The following is a 17,444-nucleotide window of genomic DNA, read 5'->3' on the forward strand; positions in this document are numbered from 1 at the left end:
ACCTGTTAGCAAATATTCAAAAATACAAAAAATAAAACAGAATTACTGCAGAGATATATTAAAAGAATATAATTCCAACATCTATTAAGATTTATTTAAGAGAATAAGAATTCTCTAACAACAGAATAACTATTAATATATTTCAATAAATGTGAGGATTCAATTTGTATAGTTATTTAATTAGATACTGGAAACTATTTTTAAAATTCAACACAAATTTGGTTGAAGATAATTTTATTTTAAAAAATATTTTATTTATTTATTTGAGAGAGAGAGAGCGAGTAAGAGAGAGCACAAGCAAGGTGAAGGGCAGAGAGAGAACCAGACTCCCCGCTGAGTGGGGAGCCTGATGTGGGACTCAATCCCAGGACTCCGGGATCATGATCTGAGCCGAAAGCAGATGCTTAACCGACTGAGCCACCTAGGTGCCCTTAAGATAATTTTAAAATCCAAAAGTAAGAGTGGAATTTATCTTCATTGAAAAATATGTTTATATTAGGAAAACATGTATCAAAGAAGCCTTCAGCAATCATTATACTGTGTTCTGAAATTTAGGTGCCTTCTCCATAAAATCAGAAATGAGACCAGAATGCCCAGTATGGCATTACTATTTTATTCAATTATGTATTGAATGTTGAATACAAATAACGCAGTGAGGAAGTGGTGACAACAGAGAAGAGACAGACAGAGGCAAAAATGTTAATTATAGATGATATTATCATCTTCCTAGAAAAATGTAGATAAATAACTTACAAAGTATTAAAACTAAAGAGCAATAAGCTGCCAGACATAAAACAATTAATTGCTGTCTATACATTTAGGAAATGGAAGAAAAAAAAGGATGCTATTTAAAAAAGGGAATAGAAAGAAAGAAAGAAAGAAAAAGAAAGCAAGCAAGCAAGCAAAGGGAAGGGAGGGAGGGATGAAAAACATCTACAAAGTATCAAACAAATATGTGTAAGAAAGTGGTGGAGAAAGTTATCAAACTCTACTAAATGACAGAAAAAAAAGATGAAAAAAATGGAAAGATAAACTGGATGTGTGAATAGGGTGACTTAATATTGTAAAGACATCAATTTCCCCAAAAAGTAGTCCATAAATTCAATTCAACAACAGTCAAATCTCCAAATGGAATCTTGTTAAAAATTGATAATGTTATTCTAAAAGTTACCTGAAATAGTAATTGTGGAAACTTGAACATAATTTTTCAATAGATGAAAGATAGGCCACTTGCAAGGGATCTTGGGAAATACTGTTCCCAGTGATAGAGTAGGGATATATACAAGAGCAGACAGGCAAATGTCCAGCACAACCTTTTATCCTCTTAATAAAATATCCCTTTGAGTTTGTGCTGAAATTGCTTCATTCACAAGAATAAAATATGTGAAGCAGGGAGAATGAAAATTTGATTTCTAGCCAGACTCTCTTGTACAGTGATTCAGGATCTTCAATGTTGTATTCTGGCTGGTGGCTAAAATAACCTTTCCTTAAGAGATGCTTTCCCCAAACCTAATCTACCTTCCTGAGAAGTGGAAGAGCTAGATATAGGGATTTAATATTTTATTTATTTTTTTCTGCAAGCTGCTATTCTTCCAACATTCTCCTTTGAAATATGAATTCATAATTTTTAAATGGATTTCATTTCTGAGTCAGTAATAATTTACTGTTAAGCCAAAGATTTAATTAGCTAACCTTAAAAAAAAACATGATACCCTCCCAACTTACACCTCCTATGGAACTGTCAATTCTGCAGTCTCCTTTACTGACATCCATGCTATAAAAGGCAAATATCTTTGATGAAAACCTGATGCAACCAATTGTCTATCATCCCTGTTATAACATCTGAAATACATTATATTTTATAAAGCACTTTTTCGCTCTTTGCCCACTTAAGTTTTACTGTCTAATTTTTAAAAATCTATATTGTTTTAAAATGTGAACAAGTTATGGTATTTTTTTTTCAGGAAACAATCCAATGTGCATTTTCTTATGGCCATCGTGTATCATATTTATGGTAGGGTCTATAACAAATTAGCTTATAAAATAAAATCAGAATGACATCAGTGGAAATGGTGCAGTAAGGGACTCCAAAATATGCCCATTCATAAAAGCAACGAGAAAAACAATGAAAACTGTTAGAGTCAACTTTTGTAGACCTAAACTCTGACAAAAGCTTGCAACAATCAAAAGAGGGCTTATTCTAGAAAAGTAGTTGAGTAGAAAAGTAGTTGAATCTCCATAAGAATAGTAAGTTTTCTGGCATTATAACTTACCCTAGTCTCATCTCCTGCTTAAGAGCTGAGCCCAGTGTAGCATTAGCCTTAAATAGAATAGCCCACATTCCTAGTATCAGTACTGGAGGGAACAGAATGCACCCAATTTACAAAGAATTTTAATTATATGTATTGACCTGTCTGGTGGCTTTTGGGAAGACTGGCTCAAAAAGCTTGCTTTTATTTCTACTAATTCAGAACTCAGTGCTAAAGCTGCTATCTAGAGGCATGTCAGAAACAGTGACAATGTAGTAGTCCTCAAAATGTTTGGGTAGTCCCCTTTCTCCAGTATATGGTTGCCCAAATAAATGGCCCTAGGTCTTGATTATCTATTCCATTGTCAACATATTTTTTGCTTGTATAGATTAAGTAATACCCTTATTGGCTGCCCATCTGTTGTACTTCTAGGAACCAACTTCACAGTTTTCTATAGATCAAACTTCTCTGGCTGCTTGCTACTCATTTTTTTCCTTTTTTAAAAAAAAATTATTTATTTATTTATTTGACAGAGAGAGAGAGAGAGAGAGAGAGAGAGAGAGCACCAGCAGGGGGAGCAGCAGAGGGAGAGGGAGAAGCAGGCTCCCTGCTAGCAGGGATTCCGATGCCGGGCTCGATCCCAGGACCCGGGGATCATGACCTGAGCTGAAGGCAGACGCTTGACCCACTGAGCCACCCAGGCTCCCCATACTCATTTTTAATAATTACCACTACTTTGCTTCTGAAGATTAAGTGCTGCATTCTGACCTCTATTATTTTGGGATCCTAAAATTCCCATTGCTAACTAGGAAGCAAAGTTCTTTCACAACTTTACTTACATTCAGCCTTGGCATGTGGAGGACTGCTGCCACTGAGCTTCTTAATGATACTAGTGCCCCCTCACCAGGACACTCCTTGTCACTTTGGTAAAGGGTGCCATCCAACCTGCTCATGGAACATAGCACGTTGTGGGTTTTCAGACCCTACATAGTATAGTCATCTTAGCATTGCCACTTTTATGAGCTTTCTTATTCTTTCCTTGACAACCTGCCATGGATATTCTAACTTTTCTATCTCATTTGGTATGGGTTATCATGTTTTCAAAATATCAAGAGCCATTCTAGTAGCATATTAGCCCCATCTTCCTGGGTGTTGGCAGATCACTTATTCCTATGTCCTGGTGTAGGGTTTTTATGCCAATAAATTTATCATTATCCAACTTTATGCCTGTCTCTCTTGATTCAGCACCCTTACTCTCATTCATGTTAGTATATGTTGTCTTGGCCCTACAGTCCCTTGACATATAATCCTTTCCACCCTTACCTGAACCAGAAATTCTCCTCAATGATTTTTGCTGAGACTTAATGCTTCATATGTGTTTGGTAACCAAGAGGGGAGTTGTGAGTAGAACCTGAGAACACCACTCCTTATCTTTTCAAGACATGAGCATTTATTGAATTTTCAAGTCATGGGAGTGAAGCACTAGGTGTTAAACGGGAATAGTGACACACATTTTGTAGAAGACTCAAAGAGTTCTGGGAATTCTGGAGTTTCAAGGTCCTGAACTGCAACCTACATGACTCAATCCCTAGTTTTAGAATCCAAGTCTTAGGACTCAGACTCACAACAAAATTGAGAGGAAGATACAGAGATTTCCCATAAACCTCTTGTCCCTGGATCATTTTATATTTAATACTCAATATTTTAATAATTTTTGTTTATCTCTACAGTGTAGCAGAGTATATATTTTCATGTAACAGTCTAGGATGTGCAATAAAACATGAGTCAGAGAATTTCTTTAAATTTTTCTTGGAATTACTATCTTAGTTGAATGTCAAATGCTTGAATGCATACTGCTTTTGCAATATATTAGTCATTTATAGACAAATTTTTATGTTGACCAAGAACCGTTAACCTCATAATGACCCTGGGTCATTTGTATTGTTTAATAACTAACAATAATTACAGACATTTGCAAAACATTTTACTACTTGACATATTTTAACAGATTAGTAGCACACACTCATATAACAAAATTATATGTAAGATTTGAAAAACATGGTTAAATATAAAACAGAAAAATGTCTGTTGTATTGTACGGTTAAAAAATGGTCAAGATGGCAGTCCAGGAGGATCCTGAACTACCTTCCTCCCATGACCAGAACAAGCATGCTACATGAGGCTACATATTTCTTGAGTGAACATTCCGAAACAGACGAATTTTAAGAAAAAAATACATAGAAAAGTTGAATATTTGGAAATTGATAGCGTTAATCCAGACTTACATGTTTTTTACAATGTCTTTGTGTTTCCCTAAGGTCTTATATTCCCGTGTTTGAAGACAACTGTTGAAGATATGCTTTTATCCAGTAGAGGAATTATATGTAAGTTGTATTCAACAACATGAATAAACATATGTACTGATGCTAGCCTCATGGTGACATTAATTGTGCATGAATACATAGAACCTAAAAGATGACATAGTTTTTCTCATTTCTCCTTTTTTGTAGGATTAGTTAAATATTTCTGTTTTATCAACATTTATTTATAAATAAATAAATGTGAAAAGTGACCTTGTCCCTTTTTCACTTGTTCTTCCTCAGCCTCAGATGCACCATCTCTACTAAATTTTGCCTATAACACTGGATCCGGTAGTCTACAAACTACATTGCTCAAGCTCGCATGACAGCTGTTAGACTTTGCAGGAAGGGAGCAACCACGGTAGATCAGAAGAAAGGGCGGAAGAAAGGGAAAAAAACATTTCTCTCTTCTCTCCTTGCTTCTAGAAGCACCTTTGATAGTAGTTGCCTTCTTTCTATGTTCACAAATTCAAACACTGCTTTTTTTTTGTGGATCACATGGGGAGCTCCACTGTAATTGAATGCTGACAGGCTGGGTTTTTTCTTCCCAGTTCTAGCTCCCAGGACTGGCTGAGCAGAACCCCAGTACAGCAGAACCAAGTTGTCCAGGATCCTGGATGCACCATTTCCTTTCTTTGCTCATCCTCCCCTGTTCTATGAATGGGGTATCACTAGGTATCAGCCTTTCGTTTGTTTATTTATTATTCAATGCTCTTTTTCCTTCCCACATCTTTGAATTGTTGGGGAAACAATTCCCTTTATTTAATTAGAGGCAATTAAAATTTGTAAAAATTAAATTAAAAAAACCCTGGGATTTAAAAAAAATATTATCTTCCCTAATCGAATCCTGTCTGATGAAGTAATTAATATGAAACTGAACAGCAAACACAAGGCTAGCTAAGTAAGGAAAGAGTTAAGCTGAACAGAGCCTCTGAGTCATAGTTTAATTTCAGCTTCACTGAGAATTTAAAACTTCTCATTCTGGTCAAGATGATGTACAAAGTCATGAGTGAGCCCTGGAAGACATAGGGCTCACCACATACTGGACATCTGGCAATTGATGTATCACCTCTTTATAAGCTACTTATGTATAATTGAGTCATCATTCTCTTTTAAACTTGATTTTAATTAAACTTTCTCTTTTTAGATTATTGTACAGTGCCATGCAGTTGTGAGACATAATACAGAGAGATCTCATGCACACTTTATCTACATTCCTTTAATGATAACATCTTACAAACCTGTAGTACCATATCACAACCAGGATACTGACATTTTCGCAGTTTTACTCAATGGGTTAATTGTGGATGTTTAGTTCTATGAAATTTATTGCATCTGTAGGTTCATGTATCCAAAGACACAGTTAAAATATAAAATATTTACATCACATGTGGACTCTTCATCTTGACCTTTTGTAACAACAATCACTTCCCTTTTGTGCTCACCCCTTCCTTAAACACTGGCAACCACTAATCTGTTCTCCATTTTTATAATTTTGTCATTTCAAGAATGTTATATAAATGGAAAAATACAGCATGGAAACTTTTAAGAATGGCTTTTTTCCCCCACTCACTCTGTTTCCCTTGAGATTCATCCAAGTGGCCAAGAGTTCATTCTTTCTGGGGCACCTGGGTGGCTCAGTCGTTAAGTGTCTGCCTTCTGCTCAGGTATGATCCCAGAGTCCAGGGATCGAGCCCCACATCGGGCTCCCTGCTCAGTGGGGAGTCTGCTTGTCCCTCTCCCCTCCCTCCGCTTGTGTTCCCTCTCTCGCTGTGCCTCTCTCTGTCAAATAAATAAATAAATAAATCTTAAAAAAAAAAGAGTTTATTCTTTTTTATCAGTGAGTAGAATTCCATGGATTGGATGTACCAGTTTAACAGTTTACCTGCTGAAGGGCACCTGGGTTGCATCTGGATTTTGGCTATTATACAAATACGGTTGCCATGAACATTTGTGTACAGATTTTTATGTGAACATATATTTCTATTTCTCTGGGATAAACGTCCAAGAGTGCAATTTCTGGGTATATGGAGATCTCTTGTTTAGTTTTTATAAGAAACTGCCAAACTATAAGCTATCAGAATGGCTAAAATTAAAAATACTGAAAACATCAAAATGTTGGAGAGGATGCAAAGAAAATGATGTATCACTCATACGTAACTGGTGAGAATATAAAAAAGGATACAGCCACTCTGGGACACAGTTTGCCAGGTTTTGTTTTTTTTTAACTTTCAAAAACTACTTGAAGGTAACTTTCCATGGTGTCCTACTGCAGCCCCTCTTATATCATGGACCACTGTCCTGCCACTTCTCCTCTCCACAGTCCAGCTGAATGAGTGATGACCTGCTAGCTAACCTCTAACACATTTCCAACAATGCTGACATGATAGAGAGGAAATTGCCTGCAGTGTGGATATACATTAACAAAGCAGTTTTTCACAGATGTCTTTGAGGAGTCTTTATAAATTACTATGGCCATTGTACATACACAACAGAAGAAAATGCTAAACCTTGTAAAACATGGGCTATTCATTAGAAAATGCTTTTGTGGCATAATGTTAGTGTGTATTTGAAAATGTTTTTAAGCCTCAAAAGGAAAATGCTTTGCATCTGATGAAACAGAGAGGGTTATTAATGGAGACTAAAGAATACAGAAAACAGCTGCTTAAGAAATAGCACTGCAAAATGTTTGAATTTTATCTGTGTCTTTCAACTTGAATTCTGCAGTAAAAATGCAGTTTGCTAAATACAAACCCAATAAGTATTTTGAAAAATATAACCTATACAAAGAAAAAAAATCAAAAGCTTATTATGTGATAGAAGTATATTTGTGTATTTATGCAAGGGGTTCCTTCAACCTTAATGATGATAACAATGATGATGATGATGATGATAATTTGCAATTAACATTTTAACAAATGATGAGAAGACATGTAAAATGAGTCATTTATCTTAAGGAAGATGTGGAGATAAATGTCTCAAAAAAATAAAAATAAGCACATAAGTAAAAACATTTCGTAAGAGGCAAAGATTAACACAATCCAAGACATATGAGAACCACTTGAAAATTTGAGATTTAAACTGGGGGAAAAATTAAAATATGTACACATCTTTTTTCCTGTTTTATTGCAAAGGAAATATTCTTTCTAGACAAAACTAAAATCAGATATAAGCAAAAGGTAACATAGCAATTCAGACAGTAATATTCAGAATTTAGGAGTTTTATCACATGCTTTTTAAACATTGTAGCATGAAGACCTTAATATTTCCCTAAATCAATATATTAAACAATATTTTGAACAGCTAAATAGTATTACATGAATGGAATATGTTACAATTAAACCCCCAGAATTTATACTTTCATTTATTTAAAATATTTTGGTATTAGAAAAACATTGCAGTGACCATATTTTACACACACATACACCCACCATACTATCTTTGGACACTTGTCTAATTACTGGTTGGAACAGCTCCTAGTATAAGTAAAAGGGCAATAGCATTTTTTCATAATTAAAGTTTTGAGACATATTGTCTAATTGCTTTAAAGAAATGTGTCCCAATTTGCATTCCAACTGATAGCATCTATTCCTGTTATTTATTTCACATCCAAACAATCTGTAGATATTTGTTTACTAATCTGATAGAGAAAACTGTTATCTTAATTCTCATCTCTTTAATTAGCATTACAATTTTAAATTTTTCTTGTGTTTCCGTGTTTCTGGTGAACGTTTTTTAAAATCAAATTTTCTAAATACCATTTCTTTAAAATGTCTTTATGGAAGTGTTCATATTTTCTAATTAATTTAAAAGGTTTTCTATATATTCATTCTGTATTTTGTAAATATTTCCTCAGTTGGTCATTTTATTTATGGTTATTTTGTACATAAAAATTCTTAATTTTTCTATAGAAAAAATTATTATTTTTATATTTGCTCCAAGAGTTGTGCTTAGAAGCCTATCTCAAAAGAAATAGGAAAGAAATATCATAGTTATTTCCTTCTAACTCCTTTGACATCATATTTTTTGTGTTTTAAAGTTTTTATTTAAATTCCAGTTAGTTAACATACAGTGTAAAACTAGTCAGGTGTACAATATAGTGATTCAACACTTCCATACAAGATCTGGTGCTCATCACAAGTGCATTCCTTAATCCCTATCACCTCTTTCACCTCTTTCACCTCTTTCACCCAACAGCCCCCCCTCATAACCATCAGTTTGCTCTCTATAGTTGAGTCTGTTTTCTGGTTTGCCTCTCTTTTTTTCCCCTATGCTCATTTGTTTTGTTTCTTAAATTCCACATATGAGTGAAATCATATGGTATTTGTCTTTGACTGACTTATTTCACTTAGCATAATACAATGTAGCTCCATCCATGTTGTTGCAAATGGTGAGATTTCATTCTTTTTGATGGTTGAGTAATATTATATATATACCACCTCTTCTTGATCCAGTCATCAGTTGATGGACAATTGGGCTCTTTCCATAATTTGGCTGCTGTCGATAATGTTGCTGTAAACATCAGAGTACACGTATCCCTTTGAATCAGTATTTTTGTGTCCTTTTGGTAAATACTTAATAAGATAATTGCTGGGTCATAGGGTAGTTCTATTCTTAACTTTTTGAGGAACCTCCATACCATTCTCCAGAGTGGCTGCATCAGTTTGCATTCCCACCAACGGTGTAAGAGGGTTCCCCCTCTCTGCATCTTTGCCAACACCTGTTGTTTCTGTGTTTTTAATTTTAGCCATTCTGACAGGTGTGAGGTGGTATCTCATCATGGTTTTGACTTACATTTCCTTGATGATGAGTGACATTGGGCATATTTTCATGTGTCTGTTAGCCATCTGGATGTCTTCTTTGGAAAAGTGTCTATTCATGTCTTCTGCCCATTTCTTGACTGGATTATTTGTTCTTTGGGTGTTGAGTTTGATAGGTTCTTTATAGCTTTTGGATACTACCTCTTTATCAGATATGTCATTTGCAAATATCTTCTCCCATTCTCTAGGCTGCCTTTTAGTTTCATTGATTATTTCCTTCTCTGTGGAGAAGCTTTTTATCTTGATGAAGTCCCAATAGTTCATTTTTGCTTTTGTTTCCCTTGCCTCCAGTGATGTGTCTAGTAAGAAGTTGCTGTGGCCATGGTCAAAGAGGGTGCTGCCTGTGTTCTCCTCTAGGATTTTGATGGTTTCCTGTTTCACATTTAAGTTTTTCATCCATTTTGAATTTATTTTTGTGTATGGTGTAAGAAAGTGGTTCAGTTTCATTCTTCTGCATGTTACTATCCAGTTTCCCCAATACCATTTGTTAAAGAGATTGTCTTTTCCTTTAGATTTTCTTTCCTGCTTTGTTGAAGATTAGTTGACCATATAGTTGTGGGTTTATTTCTGGGTTCTCTGTTCTGTTCCATTGATCCATGTGTCTGTTTTTGTGCTAGTACCATGCTGTCTTGATGACTATAGCTTTGTAGTATAGCCTGAAATCCAGAATCGTGATGCCTCCAATTTTGTTTTTCTTTTTCAGAATTGCTTTGGCTATTCGGGGTCTTTTGTGGTTCCATAGAAATTTTAGGATTGTTTATTCTAGCTCTGTGAAAAATGCTGGTGGTATTTTGATAGGGAGTGCATTGAATATGTACGTAGATTGCTTTGGGTAGTATAGACTTTTTAACAATGTTTGTTCTTCCAATCCATGAGCAAGGAATGCTTTTCCATTTCTTTGTGTCCTCTTGAATTTCTTTCATAAGTGATCTATAGTTTTCAGAGTACAGACTTTTACCTCTCTGGTTAGGTTTATTCTTAGGTATCTTATTGTTTTTGAAACATGTGCAAATGAGATCAATTCCTTGACTTCTTTTTCTGCTGTTTCATTATTGGTGTATAGAAATGCAATAGATTTCTGCACATTGATTTTATATCCTGCAACTTTACTGAATTCATGTATTAGTTCTAGCAATTTTTTGGTGGAGTGTTTCAGGTTTTCTTCATAGACTATTATGCTGTCTGCAAATAGTGAATGTTTGACTTCTTCCTTGCCGATTTGGATGCCTTTTATTTCTTTTTGTTGTTTGATTGCTGAGGCTAAGACTTCCAGAACTATGTTAAATAGTAATGGTGAGAGAGGATATCCTTATCTTTTCCTGACCGAAAGGGAAAGGCTCTCAGTTTTTACCCACTGAGGATGCTATTACCTCTGAGTCTTTCATATATGGCCTTTATGATGTTGAAACATGTTCCATCTATCATCTATCCCTACTTTGTTGAAGGTTTTTATCAAGAAAGGATGTTGTATTTTGTCAAATGCTTTTTCTGCATCTTTTGACAGGATTATATAATTCTTATCCTTTCTTTTATTAATGTGGTGTATCACACTGATTGATTTGAGAATATTGAACCACCCCTGTAGCCCAAGAATAAATCCCACTTGATCATGGTGGATAATTCTTTTAATGTACTGTTGAATTCAATTTGCTAGTATTTTATTGAGAATTTTGCATCCATGTTCATCAGGGATCCTCCTTTTCAGAGGGGTCTTTGTCTGGTTTTGGAATTGAGGTAATGCTGGCTTTGTAGAATGAGATTTGAAGTTTTCCTTCCATTTCCATTTTTTGGAAGTTTGAGAAGAATAGGGATTAACTCTTCTTTAAATGTCTGGTAGAATTCCCCTGGGAAGCCATCTGGCCCAGGATTTTTGTTTTTTAGGAGGTTTTTGATTACTGATTCAATTTCTTTGCTGGTTATGGGTCTGTTCAAATTTTCTATTTCTTCCTGTTTCAGTTTTGGTAGTTTGTAGGTTTCTAGAAATTTGTCCATTTCTTCCAGCCTGCCCAGTTTGTTGGCATATAATTTTTCATAGTATTCTCTTATAATTGTATTTCTGTGGTGTTGGTTGTGATCTCTTCTCTTTCATTTGTGATTTTATCTATTTGGGTCCTCTCTCTTTTCTTTTTGATAAGTCTGGCTAAGGGTGTATCAATTTTATTAATTCCTTCGAAGAACCAGCTCTTAATTTTGTTAATCTGTTCTACTGGTTTTTTTGCTTGTTTGTTTCTATATCATATATTTTTGCTCTAATCTTTGTTGTTTCCCTTCTGCTGGCTTTAGGCTTTATTTCCTTTTTTTAGCTCCTTTACATGTAAGTTTAGGTTGTATACTTGAGACTTTTCTTGCTTTTTGAGGTAGGCCTGAATTGCTATATACTTCCCTCTTAGGACTGATTTTGCTGCATCTCAAAGGGTTTGGACTGTCATGTTTTCATTTTCATTTGCTTCCATGTATTTTTTTATTTCTTCTTTAATTTCCTGGTTAACTCATTCATTCTTTAGTAGGATGTACTTTAACTTCCATGCATTGGGTCTTTCCAAATTTTTTCTTGTGGTTGACTTCAAGTTTCATAGCATTGTGATCTGAAAATATGCATGGTGTGATCTTAAACTTTTTGTACTTGTTGAGAGCTGATTTGTGACCCAGTTTGTGATCTCTTCTGGAGAATATTCCATGTACACTTGAAAAGAATGTGTATTCTGACGCTTTAGGATGAAATGTTCTGAATATATCTGTTAAGCCCATCTGGTTCAGTGTATCATTCAAAGCCATTGTTGCCGTGTTGATTTTCTGCTTAGATGATCTGTCTATTGCTATAAGTGAGGTGTTAAAGTCCCCTACTATTATTGTATTATTATCAATGAGTTTCTTTATGTTGATTATTAATTGATTTATATATTTTGGTGAACCCAAGTTGGGGGCATAAATATTTACAATTGTTAGACCTCCTTGATGGATAGACCCTTTAATTATGATATAATGCCCTTCTTCGTTTCTTGTTACAGTCTTTGTTTTAAGATACAGTTTGTCTGATATAAGTATGGCTACTCTGGCTTTCTTTTGATGTTCATTAGCATGATAGATGGTTCTCCATCCTCTCACTCTCAATCTGCAAGTGTCTTTAGGTCTAAAATGAGTCTCTTGTAGGCAGAACATAGATGGCTTTTGCTGTTGTTTTTTTAATCCATTCTAATACCCTATGTCTTTTGATTGGAGCATTCAGAGTAATTATTGAAAGATATGAATTTAGTGTCATTGTGTTACCTGTAGAGTTGGTGTTTCTGGTGATGTTCTCTTGTCCTTTCTAGTCTTTGTTGCTTTCAGTCTTTATTTCTCCACTCAAAGAGTCCCTTTTAAAATTTCTTCCAGGGGCGCCTGGGTGACTCAGTCATTAAGCGTCTACCTTTGGTTCAGGTCATGATCCCAGGGTCCTGGAATCGAGCCCCACATTGGGCTCCTTGCTCCGCGGGAAGCCTGTTCTCCCTCTCCCACTCCCCTTGCTTGTGTTCCCTCTCTCGCTGTGTCCCTCTCTGTCAAAAAATAAATAAAATCTTAAAAAAAAATAAATAAAATAAATAAAAAATAAAAAATAAAATAAAATTTCTTCCAGGTCTGGTTTAGTGGTCATGAACTCCTTTAGTTTTTGTTTGGGAAACTCTTTTTCTTTCCTTCTATTCTGAATGACAGCCTTGCTGGATAAAAAATTCTTGGCTGCATATTTTTCCCATTCAGCATATTGAATATATCATGCCAATTTTTTCTGGCCTGCCATGTTTCTGTGGACAGATCTGCTGCAAACCTGATCTGTCTTTCCTTGTAGATTAAGGACTTTTTTTCCCCCTTGCTGCTTTCAGGATTTTTTCCTTGTCTGTGTATTTTGTGATTTGACCAGGATATGCCTGGCAATGGTAGGCTTTTGTTGGATTTAATGGGAGTTCTCTGTGATTCTCAGATTTTGATGTCTGTGTCCTTCCCCAGATTAGGGAAGTTTTCAGCTGTAATTTGTTCAAATAAACCTTCTGCCCCTTTTTCTCTCTTCATCCTCTGGGACTCATAATATGAATGTTATTATGTTTTCATAAGTTACTGAGTTCCCTAAGTCTACCTTTGTGATCCATTACCTTTCTTTTCCTCTTCTTTCCAGCTTCATTATTTTCCATAATTTTATCTTCTATATCACTGATTTGTTTCTCTGATTCATCCATCTTATTTTCATGGTCTCCATTTGGGATTGCATTTTGGTTACAGCGTTTTTAATTTTGGCCTGACTAGATTTTAGTTCTTTTATCTCTGGAGTAAAGGATTCTCAGTGTCTTCTATGCTTTTTTCAAGCCCAGCTAGTATTCTTATAATCGTTTTAAATTCTAGTTCAGACATCTTACTTATATCTATATTGATTAAATCCCTGGCCATGAGTTCTACTTCCTGTTCTTTCTTTTGGGGTGAATTTCTGTTTTTTGTTCAGAAGAGAAAAGAAGAAAGAAAAAAAATGAACAAACAAACAAAAACAAAAAACAAGGAACCCCGCCCCCAAAAGAAAAATTAATCCTGGCTGTGTTTTGGTCTGCTGGTTAAAAAAATCTAGATTCCAAAAAAAAAAAAAAGGAAAAAAAGAAACTGAAAATAAACAAATATATGTGTGTGTATATATATACATATATATAAAGTACATATAAAAATAAAAATTGAAAAAATTAATAATAAAAAATTTAGAAAGGAATTGAAAAAATAAGAAAATAAATGAAAAGAATTAAAAAATAAAGAATGAAAGTAAAAAAGAAGCTAGATCCTATTTCCCCTAGAGCTGAAGCTTTGCAGCACTCTATGATCAGTAGCCTTGGTACAAGTGAGTTGTTTCTGCTGGTCTTCTGGGGGAGGGGGCCGCAGTGCTGATTCTCAGGCTGACTTGTTTCAGGGGAAATGCTTCTCCAGGGCACAGGGGACAGGGCTTGGTGTAAGTGGTAGGTGGAGCTGTTTCGCTCTCTGAAGGCTTTTGGTGCTAATGGGTAGGATGAATATGGTGGTGCCCAACTCTGTAGCCCCGGAGTTTGAATTGCCCCCACTCTTCAGTGAGCCCTCACAGAAGAGCAATCAATCACCCCACTTGTATCCCTAGTTTCCGACTGAACCCTGCATTCACCCTGTCTGTGTCTGAGTTTTTTTTATCTCAGGCAAGCAACTGAGTTTCAAAACTCCAATTCTTAGGGACTCCTGTGGCACAGACCTGTGCTGTTCCTCCGGGGGGTGGGGGGTGGGGGGTGTCTCCCTGTGCTTTTGACTTTGTCAGCTGGTCCCAGGAAAGCAGTCACAGGACTGTGCAGTGGTTTCCAGTTTATGGTAAATCAGAGCAGAAAGCCAGCCCCAGGACTCACTGCTCTCAACCAGCTTCCCCACTCCTATGCCTGGGAACAGTGCAGCAGGTTGGAACCACCTGTTCTTGAGACCCAGGGGGATCCTCAGACCATGCTGTGACTTCTGAGATTCCACCCCGCTTCACCACCTGAGCACCTTTAAGCCAGGCACGTCCCCCATGGTAGCAGACTTCTAAAAGTTTAGATTTTGTGCTCTGCTGCTTATAATACTTTGTGGTAGCCTTTGTAAGCTGGGCTCCCTCCCTGCCACAGTACCCACAGTTATATCTCCCCCAAATCAACTCTCTGCCTCTCCTACCTTCCAAAAGGTGATCACTTTTCTACTTGCAGTCTTGTAGTTTTTGTTTACTCAGACTTCTGATTGATTTCTTGGGTGTTCAAAATGATTTGATAACTATCTAACTGTGTTTGAAGGACAAGACAAGTTTAGTGTCCTACTTCTCCACCATCTTAATTCCTCTTACCAAGAGTGTATTTTTAAATTCCCATCCATTTGTGAATTTTTCTGTTTTACTTTTGTTGTTTATTTTCTAGTTTCCTTTAATTTTGGTCAGAAAAGATAGTTGGAATAATATCAATTTTCTTAAATTTGTTAAGACTTATTTTTTCATATAGCTTTTGATTTGTCCTGGAGAATATTCCATGTGAGCTTGAGAGGAGTGTGTATTCTGGTGCTGTTGGGTGGAATGTTCTGTATATGTCTGTTAGGTTCATTTGGTTATAGTGTAGGTTGAGTCTGCTATTATTTCCTTATTGATTTTCTGTCTGGTTAATCTATTGTTGTAAATGGAGTATTGAAGTCTCCAACTGTGTTGCTATCTATTTCTGTTTTTAGATCTGTTGATGTCTGCTTTATATATTTAAGTGATCTGATGTTTGGTGCATAAATGTAACTGTTATATCTTCCTGTTAATTGACACTTTTATCATTATGTAATGCCTTTCTTTTTCTCTTGTGACAGTTTGGCTTAAAGTCTATTTTGTCTGATATAAGTATAGCTACCTCTGGTTACTATTTATATGTATAACCATTCTCTTTTGGTTACTATTTACATGAATTATCTTTTACCAAATTTTCACTTTCAGCTTATTTGTGTACTTAAATCTAAAATCAGCCTATTGAAGACAACATATAGATGGATCTTGTGTTTTTAAAAATCCATTCTACCATTCTATGTCTTTTGTTTAGAGAGTTTACTCCATTTACATGTATCATAATTATTTATTGGTAATGACTTACTATTGCTTTTTTAAAAATTGTTTTCTGTCTCTTTTGTAATTCTTTTTTTCCTCTATCCCTCTCTGGCAGTTTTCTTTGTTTTTTGATGATTTTTTGTAGTCATATGTTTTGATTCTTTTCTCTACCTTTTTTGTATCTTCTGTATGTTTTTTTCTTTATGGCTACCATAAGGGTTGCAGATAACTTCAAATTATTATAATTGTCTATTTTGGGCTGGTAATAGCTTAATATCAATCACATACAAAGCTCCATACTTTTTTATTCCTCCTCCCTTACTCTTTATTTTACTGATATATGAATTTATTTATTTTTATATTATGTATCATTAACCATTTTTTTGGTTACAGTTATTCTTAATACTTTTGTCTTTTAACTTTTATACTAGGGTTTAAAGTGATTTATGCAGTACTCTTACAGTATTACATTATTTTGTAATTGTTGATATATTTACCTTTACCTGTGGGATTTATATTTTTGTATGCTTTTGTACTGTTTTTTAGTGTCCTTAAATTTCGACTTGAAGAAGTCCTTTTAGTATTTCTTATAAGTTAGTTTTAGAAATGATGAATTCCCTCAGTTTTTATTTGTCTGGGAAAGTCTGTATCTCTCCTTCATTTCTTTAAAGGACAGTTTTACCAGGTATACTAATCTTGGCTGAAGGTTTATTAGTGCTTCTGTTATATGTGACAAGATACTTTTTTCTTGCTGCTTTCAAAATTCTCTTTTTATTATTGACTTTTGACAATTTGATCATAATATGTCTTTGTGTAGACTTCTTCAAGTTCTATATATTTGTGGTCTTTTAAACTTTACAAATATGGATGTTCGTTCCCTTTCCCCAAATTGTGACTTTTCTCAGCCAATATTTCTTTAAAGAAGCATGATGCCCCTTTCTCTTTCTCTTCTCCTTCTAAGACTTCCATAATATCTATATCTTGGTTTAGTATCCCATAAATCATAGGCTCCCTTCACACTATTTTTTGTTTGTTTTTGTTCTGTTTTCTTTTTCCTTCTCTGACTGGGTAATTTCAAATGGCCTATATTTGAGTTTGCTGATTCTTTTGTCTGTTTGATCAAGTCTGCTATAGAGGCTCTCTTTTCATTTTTCGCTTTGGTCATGTGTTCTTCAGTTCCAGAATATCTTTTTGGTTATTTTGTTGTTGTTGTTTCTATCTCTTGGTTGAAATTGCTTTGTCCATGTATTTTTTTCCTGATTTCATTTGGTTACCTATCTGTGTTCTCTTGTAGCTCTCTCAGCTTCTTTAAGATTATTTTGAATTCTTATTAGGCAACTTATAGATCTCCATGTTTATAGGGTCAGTTATGAAGGCTTTATTTTTTTTCCTTTGGTGGTGTCTTGTTTCTCCAATTCTTTGATCCTTGTAGTCTTTTTAAAAAATT

This window comes from Halichoerus grypus, chromosome 7 (genome assembly GCF_964656455.1).
Source record: "Halichoerus grypus chromosome 7, mHalGry1.hap1.1, whole genome shotgun sequence".
Classification (NCBI taxonomy): Eukaryota; Metazoa; Chordata; class Mammalia; order Carnivora; family Phocidae; genus Halichoerus; species Halichoerus grypus.